Consider the following 15,203-nt stretch of genomic DNA (forward strand, 5'->3'; position numbering starts at 1 on the left):
GTTTTGTTTCCAGCCTGACTGGAAGCAGAATTAGTGGGAAGCTCCCGAGAAAGAGACTGTCTTTGCAAAATTTCACTTTCAGTTCTGCAGCTCCAAGGGGTCTGGGCCAGTTGAGCTTTAACCAGAGTGCTGTAATGCAATCCTGATCAGGGACATTTGACCACAATTACACCAGAGGCCTCATTGGCTGATTAATCTTGAAAAGTTTACCCACTCTAGGAAGCTGTGCCCCTTTCTGACCTTACCATGGCTTTCATGCTTTCACATGAAGGTGTGTTTGACAAACGTGATGTTAGGCGCCATCTGCTGAAGCTCACCTTTAGCAGCCCATTGTGTTTTGTTGCCCACTGGGACGTGTAAGTGCAGTTTTTGCACAGGGCGGAACTGTTTGACAGTCTAGCCCACTGTGTCCTTGTTGCTCCATATAGTGCTGCTATTGCTGTCCCAAGCTTTGATAAGGCTAGTGGCTGAGATAGCTACTGTACTTTCAAGTCTGCCTCCAAATAAGCGGCTCCCTTTCATCTGTGTTTTATTGCCAAGGACAGAGACAGACAGGCTGGCTAATAAGTAATAGGGAACCTTGCTGAGTCTCAGAGTCCTCTTGATCAGGTGATCTTTGTTTTATATGTTTATAATTCTATTGTGTGAGGAGCAGGTGAGGTCCGGCATGTGGTGTGTGTGCGCGCTGGGGAGGACACATGCCTGTGAAAGGAATTCAGCCATAAGGCAAGTTGATGGGCAGAACTGTTTCAGTCCTTTGCTCTTTTCAAAGCACAAAGGTGTTCAAAATCTGAATGGGTATCAGTTTCTAGCCACTGTGTGTCATGGAGCTAGAGCAAAGTCTGTAAAGAAAGATCTGTTGAGTCAGATAAAATCTTGTACTGTATCAAATCAATGAAATGCAAAGTTAAGGATTCATTAAAAAAACAAAACAAAAAAAAAGCATTTGGAAATCTGGAAATTCAGCAGTAAGGTTCCTCAACAACTTTAACTCTGTCTCTGATGCTACCATGCTGCTTCACCCATGTGACACAGAGCCAGCTGTATGGTAACTATCACAGTTAATCTCAGACACTTCCTCTTTACCTTCTATGGGCCAAAGGTAAGAGTTTAACTTATCTGGTTGTAGAACGAGGTGTTTTGTAGAATACAGCCAATATAAGACCATAAGAACAGCCATACTGGGTCAGACCAACGGTCCATCTAGCCCAGAATCCTGTCTTCGGACAGTGGCCAATGCCAAATGCTTCAGAAGGAATGAACAGGGCTATTATCGGGTGATTGGAAGCTATTGGGAGTAGCCAAAACTTTCCAATTTGGTTTAATAATCTTTTAATCTGAAATAGTGCATCTGTCATTACAACCATAGGTCTCTCTGAATGATGGCTTTTCTCTGGCAGTTTCCTTAAAGTGGGGTTTCTCCCCCCCCAATTTAAATAACTTTATTGTATGAAAAAAATGACACTGGTGGAGTAGCTACAATATGAAGCAAAGACAGAGGCAAGGACCAGGATTCCTGCAGATCTCAGAAGCTCCTCTTGACTTATAAATCCCGGCTATTTGTTTTCTATAGCATATGTAACATAAAAACCTCTGCATTGTACTTGGATGTGCCTAGCTGCACTGCATCCCCCACAGGAGTCCCTCATTAGCTACATCCCACTCCAGCGTCCTTGTGATAGTTCTTAGAGCTGCTTGGAGCTTTCAGATGTAGACATATTCAACCTTGTATGTTGGACCTCCTCCAATTTAGAAGTGAATTTTTGTTTCTCTAGCCTAAAAGAAAATTAGGCTTACTTTTAAAAAAAATGGTTTTTATTTTTCAAACTTTTCAGCAATGCTTGATTCCACCTGATCCCAGGAAGTGCCAGAGTGGTATGTCAAAGGGTATTCTGCGCATACTTCCAACTAACCCTAAAGGGGGAATTGCTGGAAAGCTCCCAGTAGGTTCTCTTATGAGACTTCCAGACCAATTTTGCAGACCAAAGGGGTCTGAACAGAAGAATGTCTAAATTTCAGCTAGGAAACTGAGGCCAGACTCTATTCTCATTTACACTGGTGTAAATCAGGAGTAACTCAGCTGAACTGAATGGAATGGCACCAGTGTAAAATCAGTATGAGAAAGAGGAAACTCAGACCCGTACATGTTCATTATTGATTTATTTGTTTGTTTCAGTAACACCCACCATGTGCTAGGTACTATTCAAACATCCTGGAAGGAATAATGCTTGCTCTAAAGAACTCATCAGCTAAAAGGACAAAAAAAAAAAGAGGGAGAGGAAGGGATTAGGATGCAAGTAAATTGTTCAAAGTGATGATTGGCTTTGTCTCGATAATACTGTAGTTTTGAATTGATCTACATTGAGACTGGAAGGGTTGGTTTCTGAAGTAGGTGTGTGTGTGTATATATATATATTATAATATATATATAATATATAAAAAATACCACCTCCAACTTACCTTGAACTGTGCCATTATTAGTCAGCTGATTTCTTGCAAGTGTCTTTGGGGTGTTTATCCTAACTGCGATGAATCACCACACCCTTTGAGGTCCACCTACCAGTAGTTTTCAATAACATTTGTTAGTCGACAGAATGATTCTCAGTTTTTTGTTTTGTTTGATACTAACATAAGTGAAGGGATTTTATGGTTGGTGGCTTCCTACAAATCGAAGTATGAACAGCAAGATCATGGTTATGATGAATTTGTATATTTATATGGTGTTAGTGTTCAAAATGTGCTACGCACTGTATAAACACATAGGAAAAGACAGCCCCAGACCTGAAGAACTGCCAGTCTAACCAGACTGTTGAAGGGTGGGGGGAAAGGATAGCTCATACATGCAAAGCAATGGGGATGATGGCACCACACATCATATTCGTAATAGATTTTTGGGCCAGATTTACAAAGGTATTTAGGACCTAAAGATGCAAATAGGTGCCCAATAAGAGTCCCAGAAGCACCTAATCAGGTTAAGTACCAACTCCCATGGACTGTCAGTGGGAGTAAGGCACCTAATTCACTTAGATACTGTTCGGAAATCCCAGTGGGCACCTATCTGCATTTTAGGCACTGAAATGCATTTGTAAATCCTCTATCCCAGATCCTCAAAGGTATTTAGGAACCGGACTCCCAAAGAAGACATCTTTGAGGATCAGGGTCTAGGTACCTATCTGCATCTTTAGGTACCTAAATGCCTTTGTAAATCTGGCCTTTTGTTATTTGGTAAAGTTCTGATTAGACACTTGTTTTATTTATACCGGAAAACATTAATTGTGAGGGGCAGTCTCTGGAGCTGAAGTGAAGAGAGGAATGATGGGAAGAGACTGAGGGTATAAGAGTGATTAAAGGAGAAGAAACTATGAGAAGGGAGGTTGAAGGGGTAAAGGAGAGAGGAGGAGGTTGCAAAGCAGAATGGGCAGCAAGAGCCAGGTTGGGCAGCTGGATGGTTCCAGTGGTAGGGAGAGGGATGGGAAGAAGGGTAATACAACAAAGGAGAAAAGAAATACCCAGGGTCCAAAGGCCAGATTCTCAGGCATGATAACCATGCTCACTGCATCACCTAGGGGGCCTCAGTAGCTTTCAGCCATCCCTTCTCATTCCTGAACAGGTCTGCTTTGACTTGCAGCAGAAAGAATGTGCCAGAATGCACCAGAATGCAGTATGCCCTGGCCATGCTGCCCCAGGACACCCTGTACACTGGGTAATGGGGGAAGCAGGAACTGGTGACAGAGCCAGCTAGGGAGGCTCTATGCCACCCAAGCATTCCCCTTAACTCCACTTCTCAGTGTGGGCTCCAGGAGATGTTCCAGGTTTCAGAGCTGGTATGTCAGGAGTTTCCTCCATGCTGTAGTTCCCCATGTAAAGGAGAGGCCACTGGGCAATTGCTTGGGACACAATTGCACGTACCTTTGATTCATAAACTAGCTCCTGACAGGCTTGCTCTGCAAAAATAAAGGGCAGGCAATCAGTGCTTGAGCTGGAACAATAACAAAGCAAATCTACCGGGGTGTGTAATTGAGATAAAAGCACTTTCTTGTACCCTGCTGCTCTGGTTCTATCTACTGTGGCCCTTTCACTCTTTCTCAGAGGATTGTAATATTTCACTGTGTAGCAGCCTGTGTCCAGCCTGTCTGATATGGATTTTTATCTGCTGTATAAATATTAATGGGTAGGTCATTTATAGGGATTGAATTTGGGAATCAAAGAGTCTCATGCTTTTAGTGTCAGAGATCCCAAGTCCATTCCCCACAGGTGGCCTGCCCACGAGTCTCATTATTGGGAGGATTTCAATCATTTGTTTTCTGAATAGAGACATCACTAGTGCTACTGATTTTACGTGGAAGGGACTCGGATAGTGTGGTGATGGGTGGCAGTATGTGACAGGGCATGCATTCCAAACATCCTCCCTCTTCCACAAACATTAGACCACTCTGAGACCTTCTTACTTGAGAACAACAGCAGGTACTTTATTTACGGTGTCTCAATCCCACCACCAGCACACATCAGTGCATCCACACCTTCGCCCTGTTCTCCACCTTTCTGGCCCCTTCTCTTGGAAGGGTGGAGCAGGAGTTGCCATATCTTGTCAAGGTCTTCTCACCTTGTCTCTCTCACCCCACTTCCTGCTCAAGCACTTTCATCCTGTGCTCTTGTTAAACCACTTGCCTGTTAATCAGCTAATTGGCTTATTACCTTCCTAAACCCAATCTGGCCTGGTAATCAGGCACACCCTGAACAATTAGGCTTTCACCAGAGGGCTAATTTAAGCTCCATCTCTCAGCACTCTGTCACATAGTACTAGGGCCGGCTCCAGGCACCAGTGCAGCAAGCAGGTACTTGGGGTGGCCAACAGAAAGAGGTGGCACATCTGACTCTTCAGCGGCAATTCGGCGGGTCCTTCAGTCCCTCTCGGAGGGAAGGACCTGCTGCCAAATTGCCACCAAAGAATGAAGCAGAGGCGGAAGAGCTGCTGCCGAAGTGCTGCCGATCGCGGCTTATTTTTTTTCTTTTTTCCCCGCTGCTTGGGGTGGCAAAAACGCTGGAACCAGCCCTGCATAGTACAGTGTCTCTCAATCTTTCCAGACTACTGTACCTCTTTCAGGAGTCTGATTTGTCTTGCATACCCCAAGTTTCACCTCACTTAAAAACTACTAGCTTACAAAATCAGACATAAAAAATACAAAAGTACCACAGCACGCTATTACTGAAAAATTGCTTCCTTTCTCATTTTTACTACATAATTATAAAATAAATCAATTGGAATATAAATATTTTACTTGCATTTCAGTGTATAGTATACAGAGCAGTATAAACAAGTCATTATCTGTATGAAATTTTAGTTTGTACTGACTTTGCTAGTGCTTTTCTGTTGTAACATTAGGCAAATATCTAGACGAGTTAATGTATACTCTGGAAGACCCCAGGGGTACGCAAATCCCTGGTTGAGAACCACTGACATAGTATAAAACCCCAAGATAGATACATAGACTGTATGCTAAAATATCGTAAGCAAAGATGTCTAAAAGGCCTGCTTACAGAAATAAAGTTGACTTCAAACTGCATCGTTAGTACTTTAGCTCTACAACTGAGTAGCTAATGGGCATATGGTATATACAAGATATTTTGGTTGGGAGAAGATGGAAGAGAATTACTATTTTCAGGTGATAGAATCTACTCAAATATCTAATATCCATGCAGTTGTGTAACAGGAAGAGATCTCGTTTAGTACAAGTTCATATTAGAAACAGGGTGTCTTTTGTTTCATGGTTAATGAAAGAAAAGAAGCAACTGGCTTGTGACTATCCAGACATCCTCACTGGAAAAGCAGAGGCGATGACACACAGACACACTCTCTCTGTCGAATCATGCTCTCAGAAGTACCTCATGCTACTTTTTCCTCTAAAAGGCATCAAAATGTCTACCATGCTGCAAATCCAGGTCATTTAGCACTAGTGTGTAACTTTCACTACCTGTTCATGCTTACCGATAGTGTCGCATCATTTCCTTGGACTCTGCCATGAGTCTGCAATGATCTGTTGTCTCTTGTACTTAGATAGCGAGCTCTTTCGGGCAGTAATGATATTTTTGTTCCGTGTTTGTACAGCATCTAGCACAGCGGGACTAGGGCTCCTAGGTGCTATGAACATCATCACCATTTCAAAAGTTTAGGGCCTCACTAGCAATGCTTTCCATAGCACTCACCCAAGTGTTCACATTGAACCAACTTTTATTTTATTTTTTCTTTCTATTTCTATAAAATTGTCTCTCTTGCTTTGCTTAAACCAGATAGAACTGGATATCTGGCTATTCTATGGGGGACCTGTTGGTTGGCACATATGGAAAAAATAAGCCAAGATCTTGGGAAAGGCAGAGGAAGGAGAAGGAAACACTACCTGTGAACCAGGTCATAGGTATGAAGAGAACCATTAGTCTTCTCCAAAGCAGCACCACAGAATGGATGGGAAGGACCACTATGGAAATGAGAAAGGATGAATAAGCTAAGAGGCAAGAGCTACAATAAATAGGTTCAGTGGAGATTCCACAGTTAATCTCTCCTCAGTACACACTTACAGGCAAGTAAAGTATTGGTGATGCTTAGAAACCACCACTTTCCCCTGCTCTTTGCTTGGCTCTCTGAACAGACCTTTGAAAGACAGGTGCCTGCAGAACCTCCCTCTCTCTCTCTCTCTCTCTCTCTGCTCATCTCCCTTTCTCCAGACTGCAAAGGTCACACTACAGCTTTGAAACTCTAGGTGATTCTGGAGGAGTTTACAATCAGTGAGGGTAGAACAGGCAGAAGAAGTCAGGTATATAATGAAAATGAGATTTTTATTTTTAAAAAACAACAAAGTAAACTAATTTTATTTAGAAAAGTTCTGATAACAAAATTCGGATTATATGTACACAGATAGTCACCTCCTCCAAAGTCCCAGCTTTACAGTACTGGTGCAGTCCTGCCTGCAACCTATCCTGAGTTATGGTCTGACCTCTGCTCCTAGGCCCTGAAGACCTCTCACCTTAGCCAGTCAGTCCCCGTCACCTTCCTATACTGTCTCTTTCCCCATAGCTCACCTCTCACCTCCTTTGTAAAGCAATTTTGTGCACGTGTTAGCTATTAAAGAGCAGTTTGCCTAGCAAGGAGGCAGTAAGGGGCTACCAATCTCGTGAAATCACAAAAAATGACAAAACAAAAACCAATAAACGAGTCTTGGTCAGTGCCTCATTCATTTCAATGGGTAGCTGTAATGCTGCATTCCTAGCACCAGGTGTTGCTATGTGAAACTATAAATAGCAGAAACAATGAGGAGTCCTTGTGGCACCTTAGAGACTAACAAATGTATTTGGTTTCAGAGTGGTAGCCGTGTTAGTCTGTATCAGCAAAAAGAACAAGGAGTCCTTGTGGCTTAGACTTTTGTGGGCTAGAACCCAATTCATCAGATGCATGGAGTGGAAAATACAGGAACAGGTATAAATACATGAACAGATGTGAATTGCCTTACCAAGTGTGGGGTCAGTCTGTTCATGCATTTATACCTGCTCCTGTATTTTCCACTCCATGCATCTAATGAAGTGGGTTCTAGCCCACGAAAGCTTATAGCCAAATAAATGTGTTAGTCTCTAGGATGCCACAAGGACTCCTCGTTGTTTTTGCTGATACAGACTATCTGCCACTCTGAAACCTATAAACAGCAGCACTCTCAAACACCCTCACATGACCCCAAATGGTTCCTACCAACAAGCAGCGTTGTCTTATCTTGGATCCATGGGAAATCCAGGCTGGTGGAAAAAGAATGCCATGTCTCTTTATAGTCTGAGGACAAAAGGAAATTGGAAATCAGCTCTGCAGTGTGCACCTGCCATTGGTTTCTCTCTGTCTCCCTCCTCTTGGGGCTTCATACCTGGTTTCAGTGAAGAAAGTTCTCTCCCATTGGGCTCTCACCCTCAGAGGTTCCATCATAGTAGAAAATTATTTAAAAATCAAGAAGAAAAGGTGATGGGAGGTTTTCCCAAGAATATTGCTTAGTGAGGGGAGCTCATAGAATCATAGAGATGTAGGGCTGGAGGGACCTCAAGAGGTCATCAGGTCCAGTTCCCTGCATTCAGGCAGGACCAATTAAACCTGGACCATCCCTGACAGGTGTTTGTCCAACCTGGTCTTACAAACCTCCAATGATGGAGATTCCACAACCTCCCTTGGTAACCTGTTCCAGTGCTTAACTGTGCTTAGAGTTAACTGGATAAATTCATGGTGCTTAAGTCCATTAATGGCTAATAGCCAGGATGGGGTAAGGAATGGTGTCCCTAGATTCTGTTTGTCAGAGGATGGAGATGGATGGCAGGAGAGAGATCACTTGATCATTACCTGTTAAGTTCACTCCTTCTGGGGCACCTGGCATTGGCCACTGTCAGTAGACAGATACTGGGCTAGATGGACCTTTGGTCTGACCCGGTACGGCCTTTCTTATGTAAATCTCCCTTGCTGCAGATTAAGCCCATTACTACTTGTCCTGTCTTCAGTGGACATGGAGAACAACTGATCCTCACCCTCTTTATAACAGCCCTTAACATATTTGAAGGCTGTTATCAGGTCCGGCTTCAGTCTTCTTTTCTCAAAACCAAGCATGCCTGTGTTGTTGTTTTTTTAACCTTTCCTCATTTATTCTCCTATTCAATCACGTGAGCTCCCAGAGTTGCCGACAAAAGCAGGACATTTGGCTTTCCACAGCAGTTTGCCCTTTGCCCTGGACAAATCAGCCTGCTTTGGGATCAGCACCTATAGCCTTTCCCCAGCTTGTGCAGCATAGAGGGAAGGGGTCTGGCTCAGCCCCTATGTGTTCAGCTCACCAAAAGTGACCTTTCGCTGCAGTGTCAAAGCGCCAGACTCCAGGAAGCAAGCAGCTGTGTCAGCAAGCCAAGTGCAAGCCAGCAGATGGGGGCAAAGGACAACATCTCCTGTGTTAATAAAAAAGACGACCCTGAAAACCAGAATAGAGCACAGAGAATATAATTTGTCAATGTTTCCTAATGTTTTCAAGCATTAAAGGTGACCTGCTAAGGGGAAAGAATTGGACTTGTCCCTTTTTTAAAACAAAGAGTTCTTTATGTTGTAAAAAGACCTGAAAAGTGGTTTGTTTGGTGGTTTATTGTTTTGTGTAGTTTTTAATTGAGGTCTTGACTCCATGGTGACTAGAGACTGAAACTTATGCTTTGATTTAAAAAACTGTTTTTCTAGTACTCATAGTTGTGAGGATAAATTTGAAAACATGAACCAAACATAACTGATCCAGTATCGTCTGCCTGAGTCTGCTGTCAGCCTGAAACAACAGCTCTGAGATTTGCACCATTCATCTCTATTGGGCTATTAACACTGAAATCTAAAAACATCAGCTTAAGTGTCAATATAATTAGCCATTTGACTGCTGGTGCTTTTGGCAGAAACATTCATCTAATGTTCTTATCTCATGATCCCAAACCACCTTCTCAAGGGTGAACCGGAGTGCTACAGAATCCAGGAATATTAACACAGAATTTAGATCTAGTTTGCCACCAGTTACACATGGCCTTGCCTATAGCCGAGTTTAAACACAAAAATGGGGCAGATTTGATTTGAAATGGCATTGTCAAGTGGCTTACAATCAAAATTTCAGTTTTGTTTTAAAATGAGAGGGAAATAAAAAGGGAAATGGAGGGAGAGTTTACCAATTAATATGATGGAACCCTGAAATGTTGGAAATTCTAAAACAAGAATCTACTACTAGCAACATGAGAGCCAGAAACTGAAACTCACTAAGAACAAAAAGTGAAATTGGCTATAAATTGAAAGTGAAAGTGATGAGTCCACTTTCATTGAGCAAAGTGCAGAAAGTAAACAAACATAAAGGGGGAAAAGCAAATTCCATTTTTAAAATGCTTTTTGTTTTTAGAAAGTTATTAACAGAACACTGGTTAGGAGTTTTAACGGTATGTGTCCTGTGTGAGTTATGTTCATTCATATTTGGGAAGGCTTTAAAACTGCTGTCCAAAAACATAGCTGCTTCTGTGTTATAACCTATAGAAGAACTCCCTTATGCAGCTTATTCCTGATACTTCCTCATAATTGAAGCTTTTTTCTTTCCAATAAGCCTATACATCTGGAAATGGATATGTTTTCTCAAAAAGTACTAGAAGAAAATTAAACCACGCTGAAACTGTATGTTAAGGATGAGTGAATAGGTCTCCCTAATTGATGATTTGTGATACAATAGACAATGCCAGCAGAGGAAACATTCACCCTAAACGGGTGTGTGGCTTACTCCAATGTTTCACTAAGGAACTAAAACCCAATGCTGAAAGCTTTAATGATCAGATGATCTTCTTTATGTCTCAGATGCAACTTTTTGTTGTATATTTTACCTGCTTAAACAAACAGCAAGTGCTGTTTGCTGTATTCCTGGGGCAGAACAGGAAATTTCTCCTGACATGCAGTGACAGCTCAAAACATTCAATTGCTTTGGAGGTTAGCAACATAAGTAAAGAGAGGAGCAGATTGGCTAGGTCATAGGTAAGAGACCCATTCTCTTCCAATGAGATTTCACTTTTTAGGTTGGGTCTCTGGAATTCTAACACTGCTGTTAGGCCAAGAGCAGAGATCCTCATGCCTGTGGTATTTGCTCAGAGGGCATGACCACTTCGGGCAAGTCTTTCATGTGAGTCAGCTTTAGCTGATCCATGGGAAAATTCCTTTGTGTTGTCAGGCAGGGTTTGTTCACAGTTTCAAAGGATAATCCGACTGAAAGGAAAATACATCTAAATTTTAGCATATTTGGGTCAACTGTTCAATTAAATCTAGTACAATGCAAAGGATGTTCATTTTTCTTTGAGCGTCAACTTTAATAAAGAGAATCATCAATCAGAAATCTGTGGTCTTTAAAAGAGCCCCTTTTAATATTAGATTCCACATGAGCTTAGCCCAAATGGACTATCCCTGTATGGAAATGCAGTTAAATTAGTTATATAAAATTAATGAAAGTTGCAACTTTTCTATGCCGGAGAAAGCAAACTAAGGGGTTGCTCCTGGAAACACTTCCTCAGGTGAATAGACCCTACTCACATAAGTGGTTTCAGCAGGACACAGCTCATGATCCTGTGCTCATTGAAGTCAATGGCAGTTTTTTCATTGATTTCAATGGGTGCAGGATCAGAGGCCCTGGTACTCAATATGCAGGATCAAGCTGTTAGTTGAATAATCAACTCGTTAATCATACATAATCAAACAATCAAAGCGACTCATTTTCCCCCTGCTGTCCACATATGGCTCGCTCAAGGCAAAAGAGATATAAGTGAGAGAGAAACTCTATGGGCCTTGCACACTGAAATGACTGGGAGTCACCCATGAGCATCTGAAGACAGAATTTGCCCCACGTGTCCTAGCTTTATTCTAAAGCGGTTTGTAGTCTTTATTAAATTCATGTAGCACCAGACCCTGCACCCCTCATTCCCATTCGGCAGGACCTCCTCCAAGCCAGACAATTCCTGCGCCGTTTACCCTGAGTAAGGAGCAGCACCAGGAACAAGTTGTGTTATAACTCCTCCCCCCACTTTGCTCTGGGGGGAGGAATACAGTACTGCACCCCTTTCGTGGAGTGGCATAATCCCCACTGTGTGCCCACCAAGTACCTGAGCCAGTGAGCAGGGTGAGGGTAGAACTCTCTCCACTCACCATCCACTTGATCACAGTGGGGAGTATCTAGCAAGTAGCCCCTGCCCTCGCACTGCTGCAGAATAGCACTCTGTGCAGAGCGTAAGGTAGTCCTTACTCCATCTCACTGCCAAGTAAGGGCTGTGACAGCCCAGCCCTCTACCAACAGTCCTGTTGAAATCAGTGGGACTACTCATGAAGTCAGGTATTACGCAGCATGAGGAAGAGAGGCAGAATTAGACCTTAGTCCTTTTGTTCTGTGTTCGTACCGGGCGTAGCACAATGGGGGTCTGGTCCACGACTGTGGCTCTTAGTTGCTACTGCTAATGCTACTTTCAGCATTGGGTTTTAGTTCCTTAGCGCAAAAATTAGTGCAACAAATTATTATTAGCAGTAGAAGTAATAATAGATGTCCCTACATGACTTTAAGCCTGCTTTTGGAGCTATGATAATAATAAATGTTCACATGGAAGGTCTACATGCACTTGCCAAAAATAATATGAGGATTTATGCTTATCGTATGCTGTTGTAACATTCTGTTTGTTCCACTGCATATGGGGCCTTAGAACCCCAAGTATCCCAATACACTAACTCCTCCCTGGACATACAAGCCTACTGCTGAGAGGTGAGTGTGGATGTACACTGAGGAAGGAGCAGGTACCTCCTGCATCAAAGGAATTCTGTAGAAAGTTTGTACGTTCTGAAATCATATTTTGCATTCATAGATTCGAAGACCAGACGTCTAGTCTGACCTGTATAATGGAGACTATAGAACTTCCCCAAAATAATTCCTAGAGTATATCTTTTAGAGAAACAGCCAATCTTGATTTTAAAATTGTCACTGTGAAGGAGAATCCACCCCAACCCTGGGTAAATTGTTCCAATGGTTAATTACCCTCATCATTAAAAATGCAGGCCTTATTTCCAGTGTAAATTTGTCTATCTTCAACTTCTAGCCATTGGATCATGTTATACTTATCTCTGCTAGATTGAAGAGCCCATTAATAAATATTTATTCCCCATGTAGGTACTGCTAGACTAATCAAGTCGCCTTGTAACCCTCTCTTTGTTAAACTAAATAGATTGAGCTCCTTGAGTCTATCACTATAAGGCATATTTTCTAATCCTTTAACCATTGTCATGGCTCTTCTCTGAACCCTCTCCAATTTATAAACATGTTTCTTGAATTGTGGTCACCAGAACTGGATGCAATATTCTCTCCACTCCTACTCAGGATTCCCCTGTTCATGCATCTCAAGATTGCATAAGGTCTTTTGGCCACAGCATTGCACTGGGAGCTCACGTTCAGCTGATTATTGACCACAACCCCCAAATCTTCTTCAGAGTCACTGCTTTCCAGTATACAGTCCACCATCCTCGAAGTATGGTCTATATTCTTTGTTCCAGGAAGTATATATTTAGCTATTGTGATACAGCATGGCCAGAGGGCAGCAGGAGAGTGTTTCAAGGGAGCCTTATTCCCTATAAGGGGAAGAAAGTTTGCTATAGATTAACTAGAGCACCTGAAGCCAATTAGAGCACCTGAAGCCAATTAGAGCACCTGCAGTCAGTCACATGATAAAAACCCCCTGCTTCAATCAGACAGTGTGGGAGTTGGAGCAGAAAGGATTGGTATTGGAGCAGAGAACAGTTTGAAGAGAAGCAGAGGAAAGTTTGGAGGAGTGCTGTGGTGGGCTAAGAAGTCCAAGACCCTAGGTAAGGGGCACCTGGCTCGTGCAGAGGGAGGGCAGGAAGCCCCCCACAAGCTGAAGGGCAGGAGAGGGAAGTAGCCCAGGGGAAGGAACTGCCAGTTCAAGTGGTTCACCACTATCCTCAGGGCCCCTGGGCTGGGACCTGGAGTAGAGGGCGGGCCCAGGTCCCTCCCTCTCCACTCCCCTCCTCAAAGACACTAGTGGGGCAATGAATATTCCGATTCAGGGGCAAGAAATGGTGCCCTGAACCTCCCCCCCCAAAGAAGAGAAAGCGTGAGACCCATCATAATAATGCCAGCAATTTGCCACACGTGGTGTCAGGAGTGGGATTTGCATGCTGGGGACTTAAACCAGGGTTAGGCAAAACCCTCCCGTCCTTAAGATGGATGACGTGGTTAAGGCCCTAATACAAGCCACCGCGGCCCAGCAGGAGGCTACACAGATCCAAGCAGGAGACTAATCATCTGTTGATGAGTCAGGCTGCCCAGGACTGAGCCCTGCTGAAAGACCTGGTGAACCAGATGAAGGCCCTTATGGAACTGAACCGCAAATGTGAAGGGACCCGGACCATACGGGCCAGCCATTGCCTACAGAAAATGACATGGGAGGATGATGTGGAGGCATACCTCCTGGCTTTTGAAAGAGCAGCCCTGCGGGAGGCCTGGCCCCGAGATCAGTGGTCTGATATCCTTTCCCCATTCCTGTGTGGGGAGGCCCAGAAGGTCTACTACGATATGGATGCAGAGACTTCAGCAGATTACTCCCAGCTGAAGGTAGAGATCCTGGCCAGATCCGGAGTAACGACGGCATTGCGAGCCCAGAGGTTCCATGAGTGGCAGTATACGAAGGACAAGACACCCCGATCACAATTGTTTGACCTGATCCACCTGACCCGGAAATGGCTGTGCCCTGAGGCCCTCAGCTCTGAGAAGATGATGGAGGTCCTGGTACTGGACCGGTATATGAGGGGGCTACCACCAGGTCTCCGGGCTTGGGTTGGCCAGAATGACCCCTCCACCTATGATGAGTTGGTCTCCCTCGTGGAAAGACAGCTGGCAGCCCGCGAACTGTTCCAGACCCCAGGCGGGGAGACACGGCAATTCATGAAGCTAACCCCAAACCCAAGGCCCCGGACTGTCGAGAACTATAGGAGAACTGTAACAGGGAGGAAAGACACCGAGGAATGACCCGAGGCCAAGAAGGGACCTGGGGGTTTGGGAAGAGAGGTGGGGGGCCAGCCAAATAGCACCAGGCAGAGAGTGACAACCGGAATAAGGGGGCGGTGTTATGAGTATGGGGAATTGGGGCATATAGCAGCCCAATACCCCAACAGGGAAGAACCTATGCAGTGTAATCTGGGGGATTACAGGGAGCAATGTGGCCTAATCGGCCTGGTAGGGGTCACAATGACCTCACATGGGTATACAAGATCAGTAAAAATGAATGGTATTAAGACCATAGCATTAATAGATTCTGGGAGTGCTGTCACGCTGGTCTTGGGGAAATTGGTGGCGCGAGACCAACTAACCTGGGCCAAAAACACAGGGGTAACATGCGTTCATGGCACCGTGAATTTTTACCCCACAATCCTGGTGCGGATTGAGATCCAGGGGAATACTACCAGGGTGACTGCAGGGGTGGTCCCCAAGCTCCTCTACCCTGTCTTAATTGGTAGGGACTTCCCCAGGTTTGAGAGCTTACTTACCCCAATAGAGCCAGAGGAGGGTAGCAATCCCCAGGCTGAGACGGAGGCACCTACAGATAGCCTCACCCCAATGTTTGCCGAATTTTCTCCAGAGTTATTCTCATCC

At 44.0% G+C, this 15,203-nt stretch overlaps 1 long non-coding RNA gene across 1 annotated transcript; it reads left to right on the forward strand.

The window, feature by feature from the left end:
* Positions 1–1,004: 1,004 nt before the first annotated feature.
* Positions 1,005–9,065, forward strand: LOC123367487. Its single transcript, XR_006578495.1, has 2 exons — positions 1,005–1,102; positions 8,870–9,065. It is a non-coding gene; the product is annotated as an uncharacterized LOC123367487 (long non-coding RNA).
* The last annotated feature ends 6,138 nt before the right edge of the window (positions 9,066–15,203 follow it).

The sequence above is a fragment of the Mauremys mutica genome, chromosome 1 (assembly GCF_020497125.1).
Source record: "Mauremys mutica isolate MM-2020 ecotype Southern chromosome 1, ASM2049712v1, whole genome shotgun sequence".
Lineage (NCBI taxonomy): Eukaryota > Metazoa > Chordata > Testudines > Geoemydidae > Mauremys > Mauremys mutica.